Here is a 12427-nt window from a genome sequence, read left to right as displayed (position 1 = left end):
ACTTTTAAAGATACATAAAGTTTTCATAAATTAATTTCAATTTTACACAATAGTTAAGGCAGCGCATGCGAATAAGTCTGTTTAAGAGGATTTTCGTCCGACCTGTATGACAAAAACTGTGATAACTCGGCTAATATATATGATACCATTATAAAATATAGCCTATAGCATTCTCCAATAATGTAGAATTCTACTGGTGAAAGAATTTTTAAAATCGGACCAGTAGTTCCGAAGATTACCCCATTTAAAAAATGTGACAAACTTACAAACTTACAAACTTTACCTCTTTATAATATTAGTATAGATTAACATACTGTAAAGGGCAAATCTTATCTCTATAATATCCTTGTGATTATAAAATAATTTATTTTGATAAGGATTTAAGTTTAGTTGTGTAAATTATGACGTAAACCTCAATTTAAAATTTAAATAATTTATTAAAGTACTAAAGGTACTATATCTGCTAAAATATAAAAGATAGATATATGGTGTCGCGGACTTTTTTGTAGAACTTTTAAAGGTTCAAAAAGCCTCCATACATTTATTTCAGTTATACGCAATGGTTGAGGCAGCGCATGCGAATAAGTAAATTTTTCGGTCCGACCTGTAAGAGAAAATCCGCGATAACTCAGTAGTTATATATGATAGAAATATAAAATATAGCCTATAGCACTCCCCGATAACGTAGCATTCTACTGCTGAAAGAATTTTTAAAATCGGACCAGTAGTTCCGAAGATTACCCCATTTCAAAAAATTGTTACAAACTTACAAACTTACAAACTTACAAACTTTACCTCTTTATAATATTAGTATAGATAGTATAGATAGATATATGGTGTCGCGGACTTTTTTGTAGAACTTTTAAAGATACATAAAGCCTCTATACATTAATTTCAATTTTACACAATAGTTAAGGCAGCGCATGCGAATAAGTCTGTTTAAGAGGATTTTCAGTCCGACCTGTATGACCAAAACTGTCATAACTCGGCTAATATATATGATACCAATATAAAATATAGCCTATAGCACTCCCCTATAATGTAGCATTCTACTGGTGAAAGAATTTTTAAAATCGGACCAGTAGTTCCGAAGATTACCCCATTTAAAAAATGTGACAAACTTACAAACTTACAAACTTTACCTCTTTATAATATTAGTATAGAAGTATAGAAGTATAGATTCAATTGAACGTAGACTCTCGAATTTAAATGTTTAAAGGTCGCCATTGACGGTCAATTATTCTCACGTTTCTGAAAAGCAAACGGCAGTACCCACGCGGCATACTATACAAGTCATGTAGGCAGTGACCAACACACGATCAATTATAGTCGTGGGTGCTACAGAAACGTGAGAATAATTGACCGTTTGTGGCTAGCGTTACGAGTATCACGTGTATTATTAGACGTAAATACAACGACATTAGGTATATTGTGCTTATGGTATACGTCGTTGCGTAAATATCAATATTAAAGAACCAAAAAGAAACTCAACACTTGCTTTTAAAGTAATATAAGGGAAAAAGGGATAAATCGCTATAAAATTTGATTGAAGCTTTTGATGCCTTAGTCTACAATACAAACATGTAAACATTTAGCCTTTGAGGCAGAGACAAAGCATACGCTCCCGAGTGTTACTACATAATTGCAACATACACAACAAGCCACTAAGCTCATTGTGAAATAGGAATAGCTATGAAGGGTAGCTAACTGAAAAGCTCACAAACAGTTATGCATTGGGGTGAAGGGTTATTATACTGATGCTTTAGTATCATTCTGGTGATATTAACGTACTTTAGAGATATTCTCGAAATTCTTATCTTAATAATTATAAAGAAGATTTGATTTTAAAATTAGGTGCTAGAATGGCGACTCCGGACTAAAAAGCGCATAAAAGTGATCGAATCAGAAATATGGAGATCCGCAGAACCACCGACCTAGTTTGACATGTCGCAAAGCTAAAGTGGCAATGGGCGGGGCACATAGTTTGAAGAGCCGATGGTCGTTGGGGTCCCTAGCTGCGGAATGTCGATCCCGCACTAAAAAGCGCAGTGTTGATCGACACCCCACCAGGTTGACTGACGACATCAAGCGATTCGCAGGGATTCGCTGGATGCAGGCGGCTCAGGATCGTAATGATCGAAAGTCCCTACAAAAGGCCTATGTCCTGCATTGGACGTACATCGGCTGAGATGATGATGATGATTTAATTTTTTTGTGACGATTAACTTCAAAAACTACTTGATCATTTAAAAAACCCTTTCACCATTAGAAAGCTACATCTTCATCGAGTAAAAAGATTATATTTTATCCCCGTATTTCCACCTGAATGTAAACTACGCGGTGAAATCGCGTGGCGTCTGCTAGTGATTACATATGCACACGAAGCAGATGCTAAGCTTTGTGTGCTTATTAACTATTAATCTGAGACACAGCTATGTCTCAGGTTAATTGTAATTCTATTATTTTGCTTTGGAGGTAGGCTTTAGGGAGGTAGGTTTCAGAACAGCATTATATATCATTGTTTTCGAAGTACTTTCGCAAAGCAAGGCCTGCTGATCAAACTAAACCAAAGATTTGGCATTGTTGATTTCAATGTAACGGAAAGTTTCGATTGACGGAAAACGCAAATCTTCGAATATCGCCTGAATTCGAAATAGCTAAATGACCGTGACTTCGACTTCGTTACTAACACTTCGAAACTGAGGCGCAGAAAAGTGGCTCATTGTCTTAATTTCATTTAGTCGCATATTAAACAACGAAAGTTATTCAAACAAATAATACCTAAATATTGTATATAATGGCGATAAAAAATTTCGTTGCCTAGAGATATAGACGAGACATTATTCATTAGCCCAACAGTGGGTGTGAACCTTCGAGACGTGGTTGTCAAACTTTCGCAAAATAAGACCAGCTTCTAAACAAATATTTGGCAATATGGAATTCAATGTTACGGAAAACTGATTTGAAAATCGTCGAATACCGCCTGAATTCGAACTCAGACTAATTAGACAAAGACCTGCCTCGCAAGACATTATTTTTCTGTCAAAGTATATGATCAACGATTTTATGCGATTATAAACACTGTCTTTATAGAATCGATATTTAATAGTTTACAATCGTGTCCGTCGATAAAAAATCTCCGTAAAAATACCTTCTTGTGTAGTTAAATGGTGTAAAAAACGAACAAAAACTGCTAGTTTAGTATAAAATATGTATGAAATCTAAGCTCGTTTTCCTTAGAAAATGGCAGAAAATTTTGTTCGTGAATTTGGGTGAAAATACTAGTCCTTATGTATTTAGTCTGAGAATTCGAAACATATCTAAATGTCCGTGACCTAGAGATATAGACAGGACATTATTTATTGGCCCATACATTGGTGTGACCCTTGGAGACGTGGCTGCCACTTGACACAAAGCAATCGCGCTTATTTCAAGCTCGAAGGCGCCCCGCACCCGTCGCCTCCGCTTTACGTAGCATTGCCAGGCGTCTGGATAAAGCCGGACATAGTAAGCCTTTTGTTAGGCTTTATATGGGCTTTATCCATTTACTGACTTATATATAAATAAAAAATCATCTAAATAAATTACATACAAAAGTATATGTCTGTGATTTCTCAGGCGTACTTAGTTATAGTACCAAAACAAAAAACAAGCTTTTTAAGTTTTGTGTCTGTCTGACTCTTCATTGGAACTGCTGGACTGATTGAATAGGACTTTCACTGGCAGATAGAGGAGATTATTGAGCATCACATAGGGTACTTTTTATCCCGGAAAAATCAATAATTCCCGCGGGATTTGTGAAAAAATTAATTTGACGTGAACGAAATTGCGGTTAGTAAAAGTACTGAGACTGATTTGGCTTTCGATTTTATTTATTTTCTTTATTAGAATTTAACAAGATTTATGACAATAATCAAATGAACTTGATTAGACATACATTTTTTCGTCATCGTTGTCAGCCTTTTTGCCCAAATGTCCGGCCAAACTGGCTGTTCTGTCCGGTTATTAGGTATGTCGACCTGGCAACCCTAGCTCTAGGATAGAATAACGCCCAACGAGCCGTGAGAGCATTACGGCCTCACTTACAAGACGTTCCGGCTAATCTTTAATACATTTACATAAGTCATCTTTTGTAACACGCTGTGTTTGCGGCTAACGGTTTAGCGTAACAACGGATACTTATTACGGCCCTAAAGAAGTCATTTTTACACGACCGTATGTACACACAGAACACGGAACCCTTTTAGTTAGGGTGCGTACTACTAACTATAAACTACCTCCCTGCCAAATATCATCTTTGTACGTCAAGCGGTTTACGATATTTCGAATAATATAATGAGTCTCTCAAGGAAAGCTTCTCCTGGAAAGCTTCTTAGGACGCGTTTTAGAAACATTATGTTTCCTGTGACATTAGTTGTAGTTGCTTATTGTAATTACACTTAACATCAAATGGACCATACGCTTGTTCCATCAACTATTACGAGTACTTTTAAAAAAGCAATACTTCTTGGGACGAGCTTGCATACAAGTATGTCTTCTACATTTTTTGACATTGCCTAGAAGGTTCACTTTAAGCAGCTGTTACATAACGCACTGCAGATACATATAATAGATTTTATAGAGCAGGACATAAAAGCCGGAGCCAGTTTAAAAAAAAAGGCTAGAAAGTAACAAAGATAGAAGCCATCTAAAGGATAAGAACACGGTAAGAAACGTAGACAACGGAGAAGGGACTACAAAAGAAAAATAATAGAATAAAGACATTGAATACTTACGAGTAGTCTACGTATCTATACTAATATTATAAAGAGGTACCTAAAGTTTGTAAGTTGGTAACATTTTAAACATTCTTTCACCAGTAGAATGTTATGTTATCGGGGAGTGCTATAGACTATATTTTATTTTGTCATACAGGTCGGACCGAAACTCCTCATAAACAAACTTATTCGCATGCGCTGCCTTAATCATTGTGTTAAATGGAAATCAATGTATGTGGGCTTTATGTACCTTTACAAATTCTACAAAAAAGTCCGCGACGCCATGTATCTATCTTCTATATATAAGCAGTTATAGTACCTTTTGTGTTTTAAAAATTATTAATTTTATATAAGTAGGTTTATGCCATTATTTATACAACTAAAATTAAATCCGTTTCAAAATAAATTATTTAATCATCACAAGTATATTATAAAAATAAGATTTGCCCTATAGTTTCGGAGATAATACAAAAATTGCAAAAGATGCAGAAATGCCGCTGTGTGACGCCCCGAGGTTTCAGTTACGTAGTTCCCGTTCCCGTGTGAATATGGGGATCGAACATAGCCTATGACACTCGCAAATAACGTAGCTTTCTATTGGTAAAAGAATTTTACAAATCGGTTCAGTAGATCCAGAGATTACCTCCACCACAACCACACAAACTTTGCCTCTTTATAATACTAGCATAGAAGTCTCTATTTCCCTTGGTCGTCGCACCACGCTCAAAGGGCTGGACCAATTTTGCTAAGGATAGGAGTAAGGTAGGGAAGGTGTAGGGTAGGGTAGGGGTAGGGTTAAGGTAGGGTAGGTAGGGGGTGGGGTAGTATAGCGGTAGGATAGGTTAGAAGTAGGACAGAGGTAAAGCAGGAGTAGGGTAGGATTAGGGGCAGGGTAGAGTAGGGTAGGATTGGGTAGGTTTAGGTTGGTAGTAAGGTAAGTGAGGGGTTATGAAAGAAGTGCACATAAGTAAAAGCGAACATTGACCGGGTCCGCTATTGAATATAATATTTTGAAATAGGGGTTGAAAGTTGACATCGATTTTTACGAACGCGGACGAAGTCGCGTTCGTCCGCTAGTCTATCATAAAAAGAAAAATTCAAACTCTTAGTATTTCACAAGATCCCAACATAACAACTGAAACCTACCAAATTCTTTTGAGAATATTCAAAACAAAACAACACTCAACAAAGTTACAACACAATTGCAAAAAGTTTCGAGAGGAAGCCAAAAATGTCGTGTTTTCAAAAAACGTGAAAAACTCCGCAATAATTGCCAATGATTGTTTACGTGAATTCAAACTTTGCGCAAGATTGAAAGAAAACATTTTCAAGTAACTCATGAAACTGAAATGAAATTAAAATAATATTAAAACACAATAAACAAGGAAGAATTAATAATAAACAGGGAGTAAAGTTTGTGTGAAAGTAAAGTAAGAGCCGTGATAGCCCAATGGGTATGACCTCTGCCTCCGATTCCGGAGGGTGTGGGTTCGAATCCGGTCCGGGACATGCACCTCCAACTTTTACTTTTTATCTTGCGCGCACTCTAATGTGATGATGATAAAAATATACATTATGTACCTATATCTTTTAAACCTTACGTGAAAATAAGTACCTCGAAGATGTACGATATGCGACTAGTTTTTTCCTTTAATGTTGCGTTTTCAAAGGAATTATTTACTCCTATATCTATTACAAAGTATACTCGTACATATATATCTTTTAAATAGCAAACACAAAATACAATATATGATTAAACATATTTTATAGAAACCTTGAGACTAAACAGTATTATTATATTAGTACCAAAAAGATCAATAACACCAGTACAAAAAATTACCATAAAATAATACGCAATTGAATAGAGGCTACAGCTATGGAGGTAATTAAAAAGTATAATTAGGGCAACGGAGGAAAATCGCTCCCAAATGGCCTTTCAAAATACAGTTATCTATTCCGTTTCCTCCTGGGTCGGCGCCGCGTAAATATTTGATGCCTCATATCGATCATAACTTGCGACGCTCCGCTCGTGGTTGAAGCAAGCGTCTATTTTCCACCGACTACCAAAATGGAAGAGGTGAGAACTTCTCATTCAATTAAAACTTTTTGACGTGATATTACAAATCAAATCAAATCATTGCAAGTAGGTTTAGTTTGCAAGATGTGTTAATGCTAGCCACCTCACAATCTAAAAAATCCACGGACCTGCCAAAAAATCCGATAAAACTGTATCAGATCAGTTGTATCGGATGTGCTTCCGTTTGAGCTGCAAACTCATGAGCTTATTGGATGGTCATTGGATAGCCAGTCCAGCCCAGTTTTAATTTGTCAGCAGAGTAATGCAAAATACAATATGCTAAATATTTTTTCTTTATTTCTATATATTATCTACTAATGAATGACAGCGTTAGTAAATAATGTTGCGGTTTTTCATGTCTACTCGTATATCATCTAATTCTTAGAATACATCCTAAAACATCCTGACCTTTACTACTCGCCATGTATAGTTTACTGCAACTAATAAATTCTTAAAAAGCCTTCCATGGCATAAGGTTTATTAAACATTAAACTTGGCGTGTCAGACCTACGAAGCAAAAGGAATATCGAATGCATCCAATTGTAGTGCTGCATGACTTATGAAGAGCTACCACCTCAAAACGACTTTAGGCGGTAAAAATAACCGTAAGAAGCGCATTGGACGTTTCGTGAGGGTAATTGTAATGGGGGCGTTCTACACGCTAACGGTGAAGCCGGGCGGGAGACATCTTATATGTATTTGCCTCTCTAGTAATTTTCCCGTCCGTCCTTGTATATTTAAAGCGGCGTCCGTGCCGCTCTCATGCATATGTCATGAGCGGTTGCCGGGCAACCGTTTGTTGACGGTCGAACCGCGGGAAAGCGACCACTCGACCCACCACCACCGATAATTATCGTTCCACATTCGATATCGACACCCACCACCCAACTGGCCAAGGGATGAGTCGGCGATTAGATTGACGTTTTTCTCCAATAGTCCACACGTAATGGCCTCGTGGCCTGCGATGTCGTTGCCGTATTATGTAATATACAAACTATGTATCTATAACTATAATAAATGGCAGATAGCGTTAAAGCAGTACCGATTCAAATAAATAATGCACGCACGCAAAGTTATAACGATCACTTTGTATCGATGGCGAAGTCATTTTATGGTAGAATCATTAAATTGTACCTATATACCTAGATAGTTGTTAGCAAAAATGTAGCCATACAATATTATTTTAGAAGAAAGCGCTCGCTTTTAAAAGCCTTCCTAGACGCTTCGTCAGATAGATTACTCCAAAGATTTCACAGATGTTTGACTTCGTGATTGATTGCGTGGGAGGCTGCGAGTTTAAGGCTGAACACATATAATCGATGGATAAAAAATCGTTTTCAGTAAGGTTATCTAATATTGAAATAGGTAAACTTGTCAATTCGCGTGAATTTCCCGAAATATTCAGTAGCCAATACTTTATTTGGATTCTATTTTTTATGGGTTGTTTTAACTTTTTTTAAGAACTGCTTGTACTTCGATCTTTGCTTCTGGCCTATTCACAATTCGCTGAAGCTTTTTGTCGTGACACTGATAAATTCAGATTCGCAAAAAAGCTGCAACTACAATGTCTTTTCATTCTTTAATTAAAAAAACGGAGAAGAGAGAAAGCTTAATTCTTAACGTTGGTTTAGACGCAACTGTATCATGTGACTTAGTTACCATCTTACAAAATAAACCACAAAATACGATTTTTACTCAATATCATCAAGTATTATCAAATAAATAAAACAATGTCAAGGATACTAAGCCATAAAATACAATACTGTTTGGTCTCTGAAAATTATATAAAGACATGAATCCAATTGCTACGTGTCATGAAAAATGGATTCCGTACCATAACGGATCTTTAACTTAAGTACGCCGTACCTACGTTCGTATAACATTTCATAAATGCAACTTATACATTTTCCTCGTACCTTTATGTTAGTTAATATGTAATATATATTTGAATTTTACGCAACTCAATAATGCTTTATTTAATTAGTCAAAAGCTAGTGACAAATTCGCCTTATTACGAGGATTTTTTATAAAAGATATTTTTTTAAAAATTGGGTAATGCTACTCATAACATATTTGGAACTCACTAAAACACTGGAGGATGGTTTTTTGAGAGCGAGTGATTTTGTCCTGATCACTTTTGAATTCCTTTTGAACTAGGTTCATGTCACTAATACCTACTTGCACTGACTAGGGGATATGGGATGTTTGTATTCAATAGGTGTGTAGTTTACATGGGACTTTAAATGTGCACTCCGCTAAAAGCACAAGTTTACTAGTAAGCAAACTATGACTCTAAAACTACTGTAGTGTAAATGAAATATTGCTGGCATGCTACCAATATAATAAAACTTTACACACAACAGTTAGTTCCTAATTTCTTTTGAAATTATAAAGAATTGTAGATATACTGTTAACTGACCATGTTACTTCTTTTTGCAACTGTTATTTAGGTTCTGTTTTAGATAGCTTATTTTTTAGTATGTCGTCGATCAGTGGTGTGTAATGGTAGGCGTCCACAGATCCGCATCGTACGTATCGGACGCATCGCATCAAACAGAATGTAAGTAACCTTTGAATATGCAAAAATGCACTGTCTACCATGAGGATTCATTACAAACTGTATTAGACAACGGATTTTACAATTTGTATATATTATGCCTACCCTAATTAAAAACTTTGTGCACACCACTATTATCAATGTAATCGTTCTAAACCACTATCATTATAATACTCCATGGAAGTTCAGATACAGCAATACAATGAGTGGAGACCTTGTTAGGATGACATCATGCTATGGTATCGTAATTATTTTTTTTATTTTTTTCTCTTTTCTTGATGTGTATTTTGTAATAATGTGCTCTTCAAGGCACTGAAGTTTTTCAACACTTCCCAACTCCATGCTGGTGATTTTTACAGATTTTTTAGAAAAAAATTCAAGCAGAATTTTCATACCAAATGCCTTTTCAATTTCAGATTTTTCCTGATTGAAAATTATCTATCTCACCAACTTTGTCCTGCCAAAGTAACAAACGTAACAATAAACCATTAAAGATTGTTTAAGCTATTATTCCAAGAGCTGGCAAAAAGGCTACCGCACCTTAACAAATAACTGGAGCCTGGGTTGGAGAGTCAGTCAGGATTTTTATTATTTCTTTTTATTTTTTATTTGCGAGCATCTAGCAAAGTCAAAGACCAAATTAAATAATATTTTACTCTTTAAAAATGTTCAATATAAAGGTATAAAAATACAGATTGCCTCAAGGATATTTTTTGCAAAAAGAAGTGTGATATTTTTTGCAAAAAAGCCCACTAATCCATTTAAAAAAAATTACATTTGTGGTAATAGGGCATGGGTATAATATGTTACCATGAGCAAATCCACCCTATTTCCGTGGATAGAGAACTGGGTGACAATTCTTACTAAAAGATGGATCGTTGGCACTGGCATGCACTTCATTGAGGCAAAAACACACTGCCTACCAACAATATTTTATACTAGAAATAGAGGGCACTAGTGCATCAAAACTGAGACAGACAAATGTGCATAATTGTCTTAATTTCATTTAGTCGCTTTTTAAAGAACAAATGTTATTTAAACAAATAATACCTAAATATTATCTACAATGTCGAGTTGTGTATGCATGAAGTGTAAAAACTTTATATAAATAAATATATAATGGAATTAAACACAAAATTGTGCATGTGAGCACTCAGTGTTGTAGCTAAATTTGGATCACTGTTTGTAGTGGCATGTACCACTACAAACTACCTATCTATAGATTATAAGTATCATTGCTGCCTACCCAGTACCCTGAGGGACCGATAATGAACCTGTATTGGAGAACAAATTCTACTGATTTTTACTTATTGTGTACACTCTAGTTTAAAACCTAGTGCACCCCTCTAAGTAACCTAGTGCCAATTTAAGTTACTGTTGTGAACTAAGCTAGAACCCAGAGCCGCAAAGCCAGTTTATAAAAAAAAACAATTTAAAATATGTACTATATTGCCAGAGCTCCCAGTATTCCATACTGCCTAAGCATTATATAGAATATACTGGAATATGCAGATTGCCAGTAACATATATATACAAGTGACTTATTGGACATATATGAATAGGAACATTATGTTAAGTACATTACGTACATAATTATGTAGCTTTAAATACTTGTTAGTTACTTATAAATTAATTAATAGGTTGCAAAACAACATAAGTAACCTTTTGCTGTTGCAGTGTTATCAAACATCATGGGTAACATTATTCAGCCTTGTTCTGAGTTTATTGTGGTAATAAGGGTCTCACTTTTTGATTTGTTACAACGAAACGTCAGATAATCGGGTCAATGGTCAGTAGCGCTGTGGAAAATTTAGAAAATCCTATACCTAAAGTTACAACCTTTTCTCTAATGCATAATTCCAAATACCCTTGTTTATAATATTACTGTCAGTTAATTGAACAGTTAAGAGGCTTTGAAACGAAACTGTTATTAAATATAGGGAAAAAAAGATGTGAGGATACGAAAAAATAAGATCGAATGAATGTCACAGGATAACCAAAAAAAACTTTGAATATCGTCTTTTTAGTAATATTACAATACATAATTCGAAGTAATTACCTTTGTAAGTTTTAATCGATTGATTTTCGACGGTTTTAAGTAAAAAATTGCTAGCCGGTGGCCAATATTTAATCAATAACGTGACGTGCACAACAATTTCTACAAATGCAAAATATCAGGTTTAAAAAGCACTTACCGAGTGAGCTTCTTTTTTAACAGGTGTTTTGATATTAAATAATAATGTGCAGAATTATTTATTAACAGTTTTCTCGAAATTACAAATAAAACGAGAATACATAAAACAATAAAAATGGCGGCAATACGAGTGTGAAAAACAGAGAAGAATAGATTATAGAAGATGCTACTTTGATTGTGGTTAAAGCTTAGCTTACACGAGGACGACGCTACTCAATGCCTTTGCCGTCCGAATTTTTCGAATTTCCTTGAATAACAAAAAATACTTATCAACCACCGATTTTGTCAATATTATTCAATAATCTTTATTACTTTTCTTCTTTGCTAGCATATATCTAATACAGAAAATGAATTACATCAAACAATACATTGAATACTTTGATATTTTCAATTATTTTTCATTTACCTACGAAACTTTTTAAGAACTCTTATTGAAATACAATTTTTGGACTTTTTGAAGTGATAACTTTCTATGGGAATTGGGAGGGTACCGCTTCGTAACGTAGCGCGTTATGGTGCAACTCTGTCTGACTTTCTTTTCTCTTACGCATACATAAAACAATTTTTGGCGTACCGAGACGCACACGTTTTTTAATTATTATTTTTAGTTAGAACCTAAAAATTATTGTGGTCAAAGATGTACAATGTACTTAAACTAAAATGCAAACCTAGTGTGTACACAGTATTAATGTCTATAATTTTATTATTTGCTTCTACATTTATTTTCATCTGTAGTAGGCACAAAATTAATAGGCCTCTGAGCTGTTAAGCCTGCTGGTTTAAAAAATAAATGTCAGTCAATGTCAAAGAATTTAGATTTCAATGACATTTTCGTTTTCTGT

At 35.0% G+C, this 12427-nt stretch overlaps 1 protein-coding gene across 2 annotated transcripts in view; it reads right to left on the bottom strand.

The window, feature by feature from the left end:
• LOC112058008 (heterogeneous nuclear ribonucleoprotein K) overlaps positions 1-11739 on the bottom strand; it is a 59067-nt gene extending 47328 nt beyond the window's left edge. For both annotated transcript variants that reach the window (XM_024098653.2, XM_024098655.2), the window contains exon 1: positions 11587-11739. The gene's annotated coding sequence lies outside the window, so the exon portion shown is untranslated. The remainder of the gene's footprint in view (positions 1-11586) is intronic.
• Between the last annotated feature and the right edge of the window lie 688 nt (positions 11740-12427).

The sequence above is a fragment of the Bicyclus anynana genome, chromosome 20 (assembly GCF_947172395.1).
Source record: "Bicyclus anynana chromosome 20, ilBicAnyn1.1, whole genome shotgun sequence".
Taxonomy (NCBI): domain Eukaryota; kingdom Metazoa; phylum Arthropoda; class Insecta; order Lepidoptera; family Nymphalidae; genus Bicyclus; species Bicyclus anynana.
Note: the sequence above shows the minus strand (reverse complement) of the source record. Positions and strands in the feature narration are given on the sequence as shown.